The sequence below is a fragment of the Parambassis ranga genome, chromosome 2 (assembly GCF_900634625.1).
Source record: "Parambassis ranga chromosome 2, fParRan2.1, whole genome shotgun sequence".
In the NCBI taxonomy this organism is placed as follows: Eukaryota; Metazoa; Chordata; class Actinopteri; family Ambassidae; genus Parambassis; species Parambassis ranga.
The window spans coordinates 9005174-9019116 of record NC_041023.1 but is presented as its reverse complement, the minus strand read 5'-3'; positions in this window follow the sequence as shown (position 1 = coordinate 9019116).

Here is a 13943-nt window from a genome sequence, read left to right as displayed (position 1 = left end):
GTGCACTGCTGACTCCTCTCCAGTAGATGGCGTTAGACAACCGCAATTAGATTGAAGCCAAGCCCATTAATTGCCTGTTTCTTATTTGTATTTTGGGCACCTTATATTTTAATTAGCTGCAATTATACACCATTGGGCTGGGCATGCTGTAAGAAAAAAAACATGCCCTAAAGAAAGATGTCCTTTGAAATACACAGCAATTTCAGCCAGATGGATGCTTCTCAGATTCCTTCCCAGATGTCTTCTGGTTTTGGACTGAACCTCATTAGGCCAACATTATGCTTTAGAAATTATATTACACAACCAAATACAGAGAGAACATGAAAAAGTTTACAGGTTTATGAGGTTGGTATTTGCAAAACTTCTATGGACACTGCCTCTACAGGCCGTTAGCGTCAAAGGTTAAGCATCCACCCAATTTATTCCAAAACAGAGTACTGCATGAGCCGAGTTTCATTGTGTATATTTAAACCTAAATTGACAGTCAGGTTGCCACCCTTGCTCTTATTGACTGCCATAGAAAGGGTGCAGCTCCCCAATTCATTGACTTGTGATATTTTTTTCCATATTTTCTTTCGTGTCTTTCCTTTGTCAGTTTAAAGATGTGGCTGAGCAAACAACCACAGGAGAGAGAATGTTTATGTCGTGCAAAGTTTACTAGACATACATTAAGTATTACAGAGATACAATTCTGTTCAACGCTTAACGTGGTCCTATCTGTTCACCGAATGCAGTGTCTCTCTCAGTGGTTCTCTCTAAATCTAACTGTACTATTACAAAAAATGTCCCCAAACATAACAGACCAGTTTTAAGGTGATTCTCTTATTCTGGTGAGCGAACAGTTGTCATCAGATTTCAAATCCGGGTCAAATCCTTGGTCAGATACCTGGTCCGATCCCTGATCGTCAGCCATAGGACGTCATCATTGTGAGAAGGGAGGTTATAAGGCCCGAGCATCTGAGCAGGTATCCTGGAAGTCATCATGGACCTGAGGATTGAAATGCAACAGCCAGCACAGATCCCATAATAATCACAAAAACAACCACAATGACACCTCCTCTAAGGACCTGTATCAAAGAAAACCATTAGCAACATACCTGGAGAAGTAAATAAATGGTTAGAGTCAAGGTCAGGATCAACAGCTTCCTTTACACTTTTTTAAAATGCGAAGGCAATATCTGCTTCCTCGCTATGAAAAGAAACTTATGTTATATTACAAAACATCAGATCACCAAGTTGGACAAGCCTCCTTTTAGTCCTGGAGATCAACAGATCAAGATTAGGTCCATTGGGGCCGAAAATATCTTTATTTTTGATGAATTATGTTCTTCGGCTCCTCCTTCCTTTTCGCCTCCGTATAAGGCGACATCCAGGTCATCATACGTAGAGAAGATTGAAGCAAGGCGTCTGGACTTGTGAATCTTAACACATATAAACCATGTTTCCCCACCACACAGATCTGAAGAAGCTGCTCAGATGAGCAGCGAAACCTCTTCAAAAAAACTCTACAAGTCCAGACGCCTTGCTTCAATCTTCTCTACGTTTTCCTTTTGTAGCAACAAACCCAATATGGCTCTGCAAACAAACTAACTAGAAAGAGCAGTTCCTGAAGAAAATGCACATTTGATTGCAGCAGCTGAAACATTGCTTTAAATGCTTGTCTGAATGATTGCTTGGAACTCTGAGAACACTAAATCTGAATGTAGTTTAAAAAAAGCACTTCAATATTAGTCTGAACATAAGCTGAATCAGTCTCTGTTCCATGTGGTTCTCTCTAGATCTGTTTACTATTACAAAAGTTTTCCTCAAATGTTAGAGACAAGTATTAATCAAAAATACTTTAATCCCAGGAGGAAACTGCTTAAATCGGAGGTACACCATGCATGCTCAGAAACGGGTTAGAAATCTAAAATAAGATAAGAGCAAGTAATAAAAAAAATTCTAATTAAACAAGGAACTGAAAAACTGGCATAAATCAACTCATGTTTAGTAGAATAGAATACCTTTTATTGTCACTATACACGAGTTTAAAGGAATACGAGATATATATGAAATAACAGATGAATACAAATAAAATATAAAATATGTAATAAATCTTTTTGGTGTAAGCTGTAACAGCAAAAACACATGCAAGTGAGGGCAAAAAACCCAATATTAGCTTTTGTTGGAAAATTGTTGAGTTTGTCAGGCCCAGCAATCTGAGCAGCTATCCTGGCAGTCATCATGGTCCTGAGGAATGAAATAGAACAGAAGGAGGATTGAGCAACAGCAAGTATAGATCACATAATCCTACAAACAACCACCTTTTATTCTGGTCAGCTAGCAGTCAGTTATCAGAATCAGAATCAGAATCAGAAATACTTTATTGATCCCCGGGGGGAAATTGTTTAAAAATTATCACATGGGTCAGATCCCTGGTCCTGGTCCTGACCATGCTGGAAGTCATCATGGTCCTGTGGATTGAAATGCAACAGCCAGCAGAGAACCCATAATAATCACATACACAACCACAATGACACCTCCCTGAAGAACCTGTATCAAAGAAAGCCAATAGCAACATATCTGGAGTAGTACATACAAAGTCAAGCTCAACAGCTTCTAACAAACACTTTGTTAGAGTTATACAGTAGTTAACATCTGCTTCCTCACTGGCAACAGCTTCTGTGAAAAGAAACTCGTGTGTTAAACTTGGTGATCTGCTGTATGTGGTTAAGTTGTGGTCTAGCCTCCTTTTACTCCTGGAGGATTGTATGGATGACAGACAGCCATTACACCAACACTTGTTTTAGTCAACAGATCAGTGAGTTCACAGTATAACCAGCTGCAGGCAGCCTGTGGCCTTTGCAGATACTGATTTTCACATGTCAGACACACCTTTACATTTGCAACACCTAACTTCTAGTTGGGTATTGCACTATTACACTCAAAACACCATTGAACCTCATTTTTGCTTTGAAACATTTCACAAACACCCTGATTTTTAGACACATGCCCTTTCATTTGCAATGACCACTTAGTATTTTTGATCAATTCACTGTTAAACTTGTTTTTTGACCCATGTTAGACAGCACACCATCCAATCATTTTTGGTTTGAACTATGATTCATAAACACTCAATAAAACACACCTTTTCATTTGCAGCAATCACTTAATATTTTCAATCAAAACACCATTAAACCTCATTTCTGCTTTGAAACATTATTTCATAAACACCCTGATTTTCACCCACCACTTATTTTCATTTTGAACTTACCATTAAACATAAGGTTTAAACTATATTTCATAAAAACCCTGATTTTCATAAACATGCCCTTTCATTTTCAATGACCACTTAGTATTTTCGATCAATTCATCGTTAAACTTTGACCCATGTCAGACACACCCTTTCATTTGCAATAACCACTTATTTGTATTTTAGATTCATGATGAATCATGATTTGGCTTTGAACCATACTTCATCAGCACCCAGACTTTCACACATGCCCTTTTTCAATAACCACTTATTTGCATTTTTAACTCACCATTGAACAGACCCAGATGTCAAAATGGTTTTCAGACACACCCTTTCAATTGCAGTAAGTACTTGTCAGTATTTATCAATTCAACATTAAACAGTTTTACTTTGAACCATACTTCATAATTGTTCTTTCCTCTTGTAGTAACCAAGACAATATAAAATCATGCAAACGCCATTACACAATTCAATCACTTTTTGTACCTTTGAACATTTACCATCTTGTTCCTTGAATTACCAGCTTTTATATATCAACCATTCTGCAACCTGTTCACATTTTCAACAAGCACCTTTGGAGAGTTGCAACACATTTATGTCACTGTCCCTCACCTGATATTCATTGACCACACTCACACCTGTCATACCACCTCCATTGTTCCTGGGGTTTAAACTGTAATTTGAAAACCACCATTCTCATATTGAACAGCATGTACAACTCCTGCACCATTAAACACTTTTTGGTTTGAACCATGTTTCATAAAGGCTCAGAATTTTACTTGAATTACCAGGCTTATCTATTTTAATCTTACAACCACTCTGCAAGCTGTTCAAAGTTTCAAGAAGCACCTTTATAGAGTTTCCCTACATGTCTATGCATTGATGTGTCATCGTTACTCACCATCTGATGCCAGCCGCTGTCATACCGTCCTTGTTCGCCACACACTCTTCCATGATGGTCAACAGCTTGCAATGCATCCTTTCAAACACTACAGCAATTAGACATTGGAAATATGCTAACAGCAATCAATGCATTGTTGCTATGCTATGTGTGTATACAAACCTTGATGGCCATCCGAAGCAGGCAATGCAATTCATATCCGCACACCTGACTTCATTACACAATTCAATCAACCTTCAAGGCCTTTTTTCTACTTCTGATCATTTAGTATTTTGCATTTATCCTTATGTTTTTAAATGTATTAAAAAAATACAGGTTTGATTTTTTTAAATTCTCAAAATGCAAAAAAGGAGAAAATGAGGGGAGAAGCAGTTAAACTCCCTTTAAAGAACCTTCAAAAAGTCAGAATATTGCATTTCAAACACTTCCATAACAAAATCACAGTACTGTGATTAGTGATCAGGACCTGGCTTGGTCTATTACTGAACAACATTTTTTAGCCTCTGTAGCACATTAGAGCATGAGTTTGACTTGTTTCAGTATTTATGATTTGAACCTGGCCTAATTGATAGAGAACATTATTTTTTAAATCATTTAAAATAAAAACTAAACTTCTGAGGGTTTCTTTAATGCTAACATTTTAGGGAGGGAGCAATGATAAAAAGAATCAATCATTTAGAATTGATATTATCACTTAACTAGTGAAGCAGAGCTTTAATGTTGCAGCTTTAGTCTTAATTTTGACAAAAACTGACCCTGTAGTTGCTGATGCTCTGCAGGTGCTACTTTAATGCCACTATGTACACCACAGATTCATCCTTTTTACTAAGTTTCATTTTCTAACTAAATTAAAACATGGCATCAGAATCAGAAATATTTTAATAATTCCAGGTGGAAATGTTTGTATTCCAGGTGCTCCATGCACAAAACATTTTAAAAGTGTACAAAATTCAGAAGCAGGCCACCATTTAAACATGTGTTAAATTGGCTGACATGCCAACACGTGAAGCATCTAAAAAAAATTATTTCCTGAAGAAAATGCAAGTTTGATTGCAGCAGCTGAAGCATTGCTTTGAACGCTTATTTGAAATTGCTTTGAACTCTAAAAATATGAAATCTGAATGTAATTCATAAAAACACATCAGAATGCATATGAATAGAAGCTGAATTACTCTGAACACAAGCTGAAATTAATAAACATAAGCTGAATCAGAATTGTCTGATGTTGAATAGCTGAGCCTTAGGGAGACTGCTCTGTAATCAAACTAATAAATGAAGCTCCCTGAAGCCTGAAAAACAGGCCTCCTTAAAACAGACATTGACATGAAAATAAAGATCATATTTTTATGCAAGTGTTTGATTTTTTACTGCAAAAACTTTGCCTGTACCAATGCCAACAGTTATTTCCAGTATCAGTTTCACTACCACTGTTTTAGTCCCATAAACTTTCAAGATGGAGTAATTTTTACATTCTCAAAATGGGGACAAAAAAGGGGACATTTGTGCCATGATTTAGACATGTTTTAGTAGATGAGGGAAAAAGCAGTGAAACTCCCTTGAAAGCACCTTCAAAGATCTGATTATTATATATAATTACTCCATATTTCTTTCATTACCAAACACAATTATAACCACAAAAACTGGAATAATATTTTAATATTCTACAGAAAAATCTAGACTGTATACAGTCTGGCCTATTATCGAACCCATCAGTGGTTTTACATTACAAAGAAAGTTTACACAAATTAAAAAACAGCTTTATACATATTTTTTAGCCTTTGTAGCATAATCTAGCATGGGTTTGACTCGTCTCAGAACAGTAATTTATGATTTGAACCTGGCCGAGATCAGGAGTACATATTTGAAATAAAATTAGTATAAACTTCTGAGGCTTCACTTAAAATGTGCTAGCTTTTATAACATTAGGAGGTTGAGGGAGGAAGAACACTAAAAATCAGTCATTTAGAAATTGAACTGTGTTATCTCTTAACTTGTGAATCAGAGGTTTGGTTTTGGCTTTACTCCATATTTTTTCCATTGGCAAATACATTAATTTACAACTGCAAAAACTGGAACAAAATGTGATTAAAAAGCTGTGGACTTCATGAACCACATGTTATTTAGTGCACTGGAGGTTTACTTGTAGTTCCCAGACGTCATAGACATAGAATGGTCCTCCCATTCTATGTCTATGACGTCTGGGAACAAGCCTTTAGCCATCAGACACCCCTACTATGGAACCAGCTTCCAGTTTGGGTTCAGGAGGCAGACACCACCTCCACCTTTAAGATCCTTTCACCTTAGCAAGGTGTATAACTAGTCAAAGCTAGTCACTTGATGATATGACTATGATATGATATGACTACAGCCAAAGGCAGAATAGGGCTTATAAAATCTGAGCCTTTAACATAGCTATACTGCTACAGGCCTATGCTGTCAGGAGACACAAACATGATCCACAGAGCAGTAATTTTCATCTTTTTTTGTCCTCTAAATGCATGATGTTTGCAGCCAGCTAAGAGCAGATAGCTCTGCTTACCCCCAGTTTAATGCTGCTGTATACCCCACAGATTCACCATGTTTAACTTATGTTTAAATCTAGCTTTTAATATTAGCCTAACAAGCTAACACACCTGACAACAATTAAGCAACAGCCATTACCATTAGCTGCTAACCTAGCTCAGAATCAATGCATCACTAACCTTTAAGTAAGAGTTTCAGCTTCCCTTTGGAGTTTAAAACTGAATCACTAGACCATGGCTCGTGGAAATCACAGAAACTGGAATAATATGTGAATATAAACTGATCCTGTGGACTTTAACCACATTGTTGAGCTTCACCCACTGCTGTTTTAATGCAGCTATGTAGGCCACAGACCCTGTTTAATTTAGGCTAGCTTTAAGTTTAACTTGGCAAATTAATTGAATAAATTATGTTTAAATTAAAAGTTAGTTAATTAAAACATGGCATTATACAGGCCACCCATCACGGCACACAGTTAAAATTAGCCTAGCAAGTTAACACACCTGTTAGGTAACGCAACAATTAACCAACAATTAGCATTAGCATTAGCGGCTAACGTAGCTCGGAATAATCACTAACCTTTAGATAAGAGTTTCATCTTCCCTTTGGAGTTTGGACTGAAACTTTCTATCCAAACGTTGCACACAAAGTGGAGCGCCCGCGTCTGATGTCCTCACCCATGGTAGAGAGAAACACCTCAGAGTTGTGTGAAGCGCGTAGAAACCACAACTTCTTTGTACCACTTAATGTCAGCAAACAAAATGTCAACGATGTATCTGAGACACTGCGCAAATTAACGGCTTGAACTGAAACACCGTCTGCACCAACAGAACGCACGTCTGTTGTGACGGAGAAGCTAAACACCACAGCTATATACTCATTAGCATCTGCCGCGCAGGTAAGTAAGTAGCGCCGTCACGTGGCCTGCGTTAGTTACGTACACCTTCGGGACTGAGAATACCACAAAAGATAAAATAAAACAATGCCATGTTAAACAAACCACTAGATTCATCCACAGCGCTACACTTCCCACACTACACTTCTTCTTTTGGTTCTGACTTTGGTTCTAAGTCCATTTTTTCAACCATTTAGTTTTCTTTGCATTTTGTAGTAAATTTAGAGCATTAATGCATTAATAGTATGATATTAAATATGTTAAAAATGATTAAAAAACAAACTAAAAATGTGGCAATAAAATATCAGATAAAAGATGGACTATAAGTTTTGTGTACATAAATAAATATGATTTTTGTATATAAACACCTGATCAAGTCAGGCTGATGTAGCAGCAGTGCCCCCTGCTGTTGAAATTAAAAGCTTACAGCACCTGGTATTCCTAGACAAGGCTCCCATCCAAGTCTTTACCAGGCCCTACCCTGCCACAGGGTGGCGTTGCCGGGAGCAGCAGTGACATCTATGTTTAGAGTATTTATAGAACTAAACTAGTATCAAACTACTGTGAGCAGCAGGGGGCGCTGCAGCTTCTTCTCCTTCTTCTTCTTCCTGGCTTTTAAAAAGGAATTGTGTATAGACAACATTTACTACATTTTATGTCATTTTAGAGAATTTTTAAATTAACATAACAAAGATGCTGTTTGTGTCCTGGCATTAGTATTTCCATGTATATATTATTTCATAGGCGAAGCAGGCGCTGAGAGAAGGGAAAGAGTGACAGAGCCCAGTGAGTCTGCAGTAGCCCAGGGTAAAAACAGGCACAGGGACAAGAAGCAGGCCAGGATTGATTTGTTATTATTTGTTATTTATTAATATTTTCCATACTGTAATAAAACATACATATATTACATGCTAAATGTTTGCCTAATTTTTCATGTGGTAAATAATGGGCCGGTCTTGGCCATTCAACTCCCGGGCTGAAAAGTTATCCCACTCCACCCCTGCATAAGGTGTGATCAGTCAGCTGCTTGAAGAGATGCTTTTGTTTTGATTTATTTAACATTATAATATTTATATATATTCAAGCATAATACTGCAGGTGGTTCTTTGATAGATCTGATACATGTGTATGGCTTCATCCTAACATCTGCATGGTTCTGATGTGTGGCACAGTGGTCAGCTGACCATCTAAACAACTCAACTGGAAGCGCTACCTTACAAGTACAACTGCAGACTGAACAAACCTGTAAAGTTAGCACCACTCCTGTCAGTATTCTAACCAAGCTAACCTTTCCCTCCTGATTTAACCCTTTCAAAGTAATAAATGCAGTGCTTTCAGTGGTCAACACAACTACTCAAAAGCATAACTGACACAAATAATAGTTGGAAATATACTTGTGTGGGGTTTATTTTGATATTTACCATGAAATAAGGCACTCGCTGCTGTCTGTCCCATAGAAGAATATGACGGCACACAGTCTGTTTGGAACTATTGAGACTTAGATGAACCACATGATCACTGTAGCAGCGGCACCAAAGTGAGTCCCACCCCTCAGCCAATTACATTACGAGAAACATTATGTAGCCATAGCCACCATAGGTCCTCATTAGGCTGCCCCCTGTGACACATCCGGCCCACCAGCCACTTGTTTGTTGTTGTTTGGAATGAAAGGGACATTTCGTTTTTTTTGTATATTAAAGTATTATGGCATGTCACTTGGCCGACCTCAATAAATGCCTAAGGAAAACAGGCCTGAAGGTATCTGATTGGCTTGCAAATAGCTTTGCAAACTGTTGAGGAGAACTTCTGTGTAGTACTGATTTCGGGCTGAGTTCTTGTAGCATGTTTTAAGAAAATACTGATGACCTGTCTGTCCGTCAGTGGTCGCCCAGCGTCCATAAGAATGGCCACATTGAGTGGAGATTTCCACTCTTTAATCAGGCTCTTATAAACCAGGTTGCTAAGACCCTTGAAATTTTCTGGAGGAATATATATATATTGCTTCTCCAGTAAATCCCAAATTTGGTTGGAAAGCCGGAGTTGGATGATGTCATACTCTTCAGAGGTCAGGTGCGTCTTTAACTTTCTATCCACTTTAGAAATTAGACCATAAAGAAATAGGTATAAGCGTGCTCTCAGATCACGAGATTCCCTTGACTGAGACACTTTTGGTTCCTCAAGAGTCTCTTTCTTCCCCTCAGGTGGCTCCTGCTCTGGCACAAAAGCCTTCACTGGACTGACCTCAATCACATAGGACAATAACGTATTTTTGTCCCTTGTGTCTTTTAGTCGTATTGAATCCATGTGTGAAATGTTTTAAAGTAACATCAATCTAGTCCTCTCTGCCAATTATTGTCACTGAAATGTCATCATACATTCTAAATGACATCATAAACCAGTCTACATCTAAACCAGTGCTTCTTATGGTATTATTCCAGCCTCTGACCCTTCATATGGTGTATTCACAGGCTTTTCTTTAAGGTCATGACTTCATACTGTTCTTGTCTTCAGCTGTACCTTTTTCATATCTTCCTCATATTCAAACATTTTCTACTTTCCAAAATAAGAGCCTTTTAATTTCTTCTTCTTAAATTCAGATTGCAGATTCTCCAGCAATTCAGAGCAATCCTTCATATCAGCGTTCAAAGCAATGCTTCAGCTGCAGCAATCAAACGTGTGTGAGAAAAATGTGCGGGCAACAAAATATCAGCTCACTACTGTTTCCATGGCAACGGGGCAAAACAGAATGTGGTGTTAGTGTGGAGCAGGGACTTGATCCTGGCATTTGGTGCAGACATACAGAATTTAAATACGTACAAATAAAATCTATGAATCTTTAAGAATATATCAAATGATAAAGCAGCTCATTTAAAGAATTAGTGTAAATTGCAACTTTTAGAGTAAAAGTCCAAGTGGAATATATGTTTTTATATTAATATTTACTATAGTAAACTTTAGGCCATAATTTGACTGAATACTTCTGACTCCATCTCCATGTGTGTGTTGGGGCGGACTCCTCTGTGCACAGTGCAGGGAGCAGCGGAGAAATGCGCAAGCGAGACAGAAACCACACGCCGAGCAGAACTGAAGCTACCACTCCTCGAAAAATCCCAAACTAAATATCAGAGAAATACTGACGAGGAAAATAAGTGTGCGTGAGAAAAATGTGCGGGCCGCACCAACACTAAACTTTAGGCCATAATTTGACTGCATACTTCTGACTCCATCCCCACCAAGAAGGTGTGCTGTTACCCTAACAACAATCCATGGGTGACAAGTGACCTGAAGGCCCTGAGTTAGTTACATAAATACGTTTCTGAATAAGTTAGTAGTTAATAAATAGAAAGCGCCTGTGCCTTGGGAAATGTTTGTCTTTGTGGGTGTAGCCCAAATTCTAAAATCACATATTTTATATTAAAATTCTCCCTTTAAAACAATTCATTTTGATTTAAAATAAATAAATAAATAACAAGTTGATTTAAATTCATTAAAAATTATTAAAACCGTTTAAAGTGGAGAAAAGGAGAGTTCTCTTTTATATTGAACGGCATGTGCGTCCCTCTTAGCCAATCAGTGAACACCCTGAGTCTCAGGTGATGAGCCACATAATTCAATTTCCGGTAATGACTTCCTGTTTACGGATAGTCGCATGCAGAGCCATAGAGAGAGAGTTGCGACACGCTTTGATGTCGCCACTACAGTGATCACGTGGTTCATGTAAGCCTCAATAGTTCCAAACAGACCCCGTGCTGCCGTTCAGTTCTATGGGAAAGATAGCAGTGAGTGCATCATTTCATGGTAAATATCAAAATAGATAGTCCCGGTTTGACCGGGATAGTCCTGGTTTTGACCCGAAGTGGGCGTGTGGGTACACCCTGTTCCCTCTAATCCCCCTCTGACCTCTGACCTCTTCTCCACTCTCATTAGTCTGGTACATACTAGTGATTCATGTCATAAACTCTTGTAAACAGCCATCCTTATTTCAGTCCATCAGCTCTAACATAAAGTCAAGGGCGGAGTGGGTAATCGGGAGAATCAGGAGGATTCCCGGTGGGCTGCTTGATTCATGGTCCGGTCAGCGATGATGAATATAGTAGTAATCACGGTAGAATATGAATGAATCATTGCAGCACTGTTCCCGCTGAAATCACCTGTCTTTGAGACAGAGGGGAGTTTGGGAGCTACCATTTCATCTAATAGAAGAAAACAAGAACAACCCGCGCTTCTCTTTAACGCTGTAGCCAGGCTTCATGAGCTTCTTCACCGATAAAATCACTACTATTAGAGGACAAATCAACCACAATCTCTCTGTGACCGCTGAGGATACACCGCTACTTCAGGAAACAGATCCTGATCTAACTCTGGACTGCTTCGTGCCCATCGGCCTCCCTGAGCTGACCACCAGCATCAGCAAGTCTAAACCTACTACCTGTCTTATGGATCCGATCCTATCACGGCTCCTCAAGGATGCTATTCCTCCGATCGGAGACTCTATATTAGGACAGATCAACCTGCAGGATATGTACCACAGGCTTTTAAAACTGCTGTGATCATTCCGATACTTAAAAAGCCTTCACTGGACTCAGACGTCTTAGGAAACTACAGACCGATCTCCAACCTCACCTTTATTTCTAAAATGCTTGAAAGAGTGGTTGTAAGTCAGCTAAATGACCACCTGCATAGGAACAGCCTGCTCGATGCTTTCCAGTCTGGATTCAGAGCCCATTACAGCACAGAAACAGCACTGCTTAAAGTCACTAATGACCTCCTCATGGCATCGGAACGTGAACTCGTGTCTGTACTCGTTCTACTGACAAGACTGAGGTCATTGTTTTTGGACCTAAACATCTCAGAACTAGATTATCAGATAATACTTTCTCTCTGGATGGAATTACTTTGGCCTCCAGTACGACTGTGAGGAACCTCAGAGTTATCTTTGATTAAGACATGTTGTTTGTCTCTCATATTAAACAGGTCTCCAAGACCGCTTTCTTTCACCTGCATTATATTGCTAAGATCAGGAGCATCCTCTCTCAGAGTGATGCTGAAAAGCTTATCCATACTTTTGTCACTTCAAGACTGGACTACTGCAACTCTTTATTCTTTTTTTCTTTATTTTTTTTTATTCTGTCTGGATGTCCACATTACTCCTTTAACAGCCTACAGCTTATCCAGAACGCAGCAGCTAGTTCTGACAGGAAGCAGCCAAAGGGATCATATCTCTCCTGTTCTAGTGTCTCTTCACTGGCTCCCAGTGGACTCAAGAATACACTTCAAGATCCTTCTTCTTACCTACAAGGCTCTGGACTTGCTCCATTGTATCTGCAGGACTTGATAGTACCAGTATTGCTCAAGGTTTCTTCCTCTTAAAGGGAGTTTTTCCTTGCCACAGTGCTCTTAAGGGGGTTCGGGCTCTGGGTCTCACACTCTGGGTTTCTGTGAAGCGCTTTGAGACCATTTCTGATTGTATAATGCGCTATATAAATAAAACTGAATTGAATTGAATTGAATTAAACTATAGACTAGCATTTAAAAAATAAATATTCATGCATTGTATTCATAGGCAATGGCTATTGAAATTAATTTACATAATATATAATATATTTTAAAAGTGTAGCCTAATCCAAAGAATTGAATACATATAAAATGAATAATAATTCAATACTTTAATGTATAATAAGTGTGCTGTAAAAGAATTCCTTCATGGCTTTTTGTAGCATCTGAGGAGCAAAGCCAGGAAGACAATATGGATGAAACCGAGATTAGGGAGGGCACAGGCCCAGCTGAATGGAGTGGTGGTAAGTAAAAAAGGGCTGCTTAAAGTTCATTGTCTTGATACATTAAAAAAAAGGTTAAACAAACTTTTAACCCAGTTTTTATCTGATATTTAATCATTCAAATATTTTTATTTAATTGGATTTTAAAAAAAACTTCAACCTAATTTTATATGTTTTTTATTATATATTTATTATATTTATAATACTATAAATTTATGTAGCCTGTATTAGTTTTTTTGTATTAGAGTGCAGGTGTGTGAGTGTGTGTGAAAATAACCAATTGGCTGACTCTCACGCTGGTTGCGTGACAATTGGCAGCTTTGAATCTGTCATTTTATGGGCATGGCAATCTAATCCAAGCTTTTTGTAAAGTAAAGTACTAAAAGAACAGATACAATTCGGGCCTACTGCCCTGCCCAAATGATAGATGATGTTATGTGTTATTTTGAAACTGCTCTGCCAACAATCAAGACGCCATAGTATACACACACTGCTGTGTCAGAGCGTGTTATCCTGTCGCCAATTCTTGATTGAGGGTGACTGGTCGCAGCTGAGCTAGCTGCCAACCAGACAGCTTTGCTTGTTAACAAAAAAAGCCCTTGGGCCTTGTTGGAT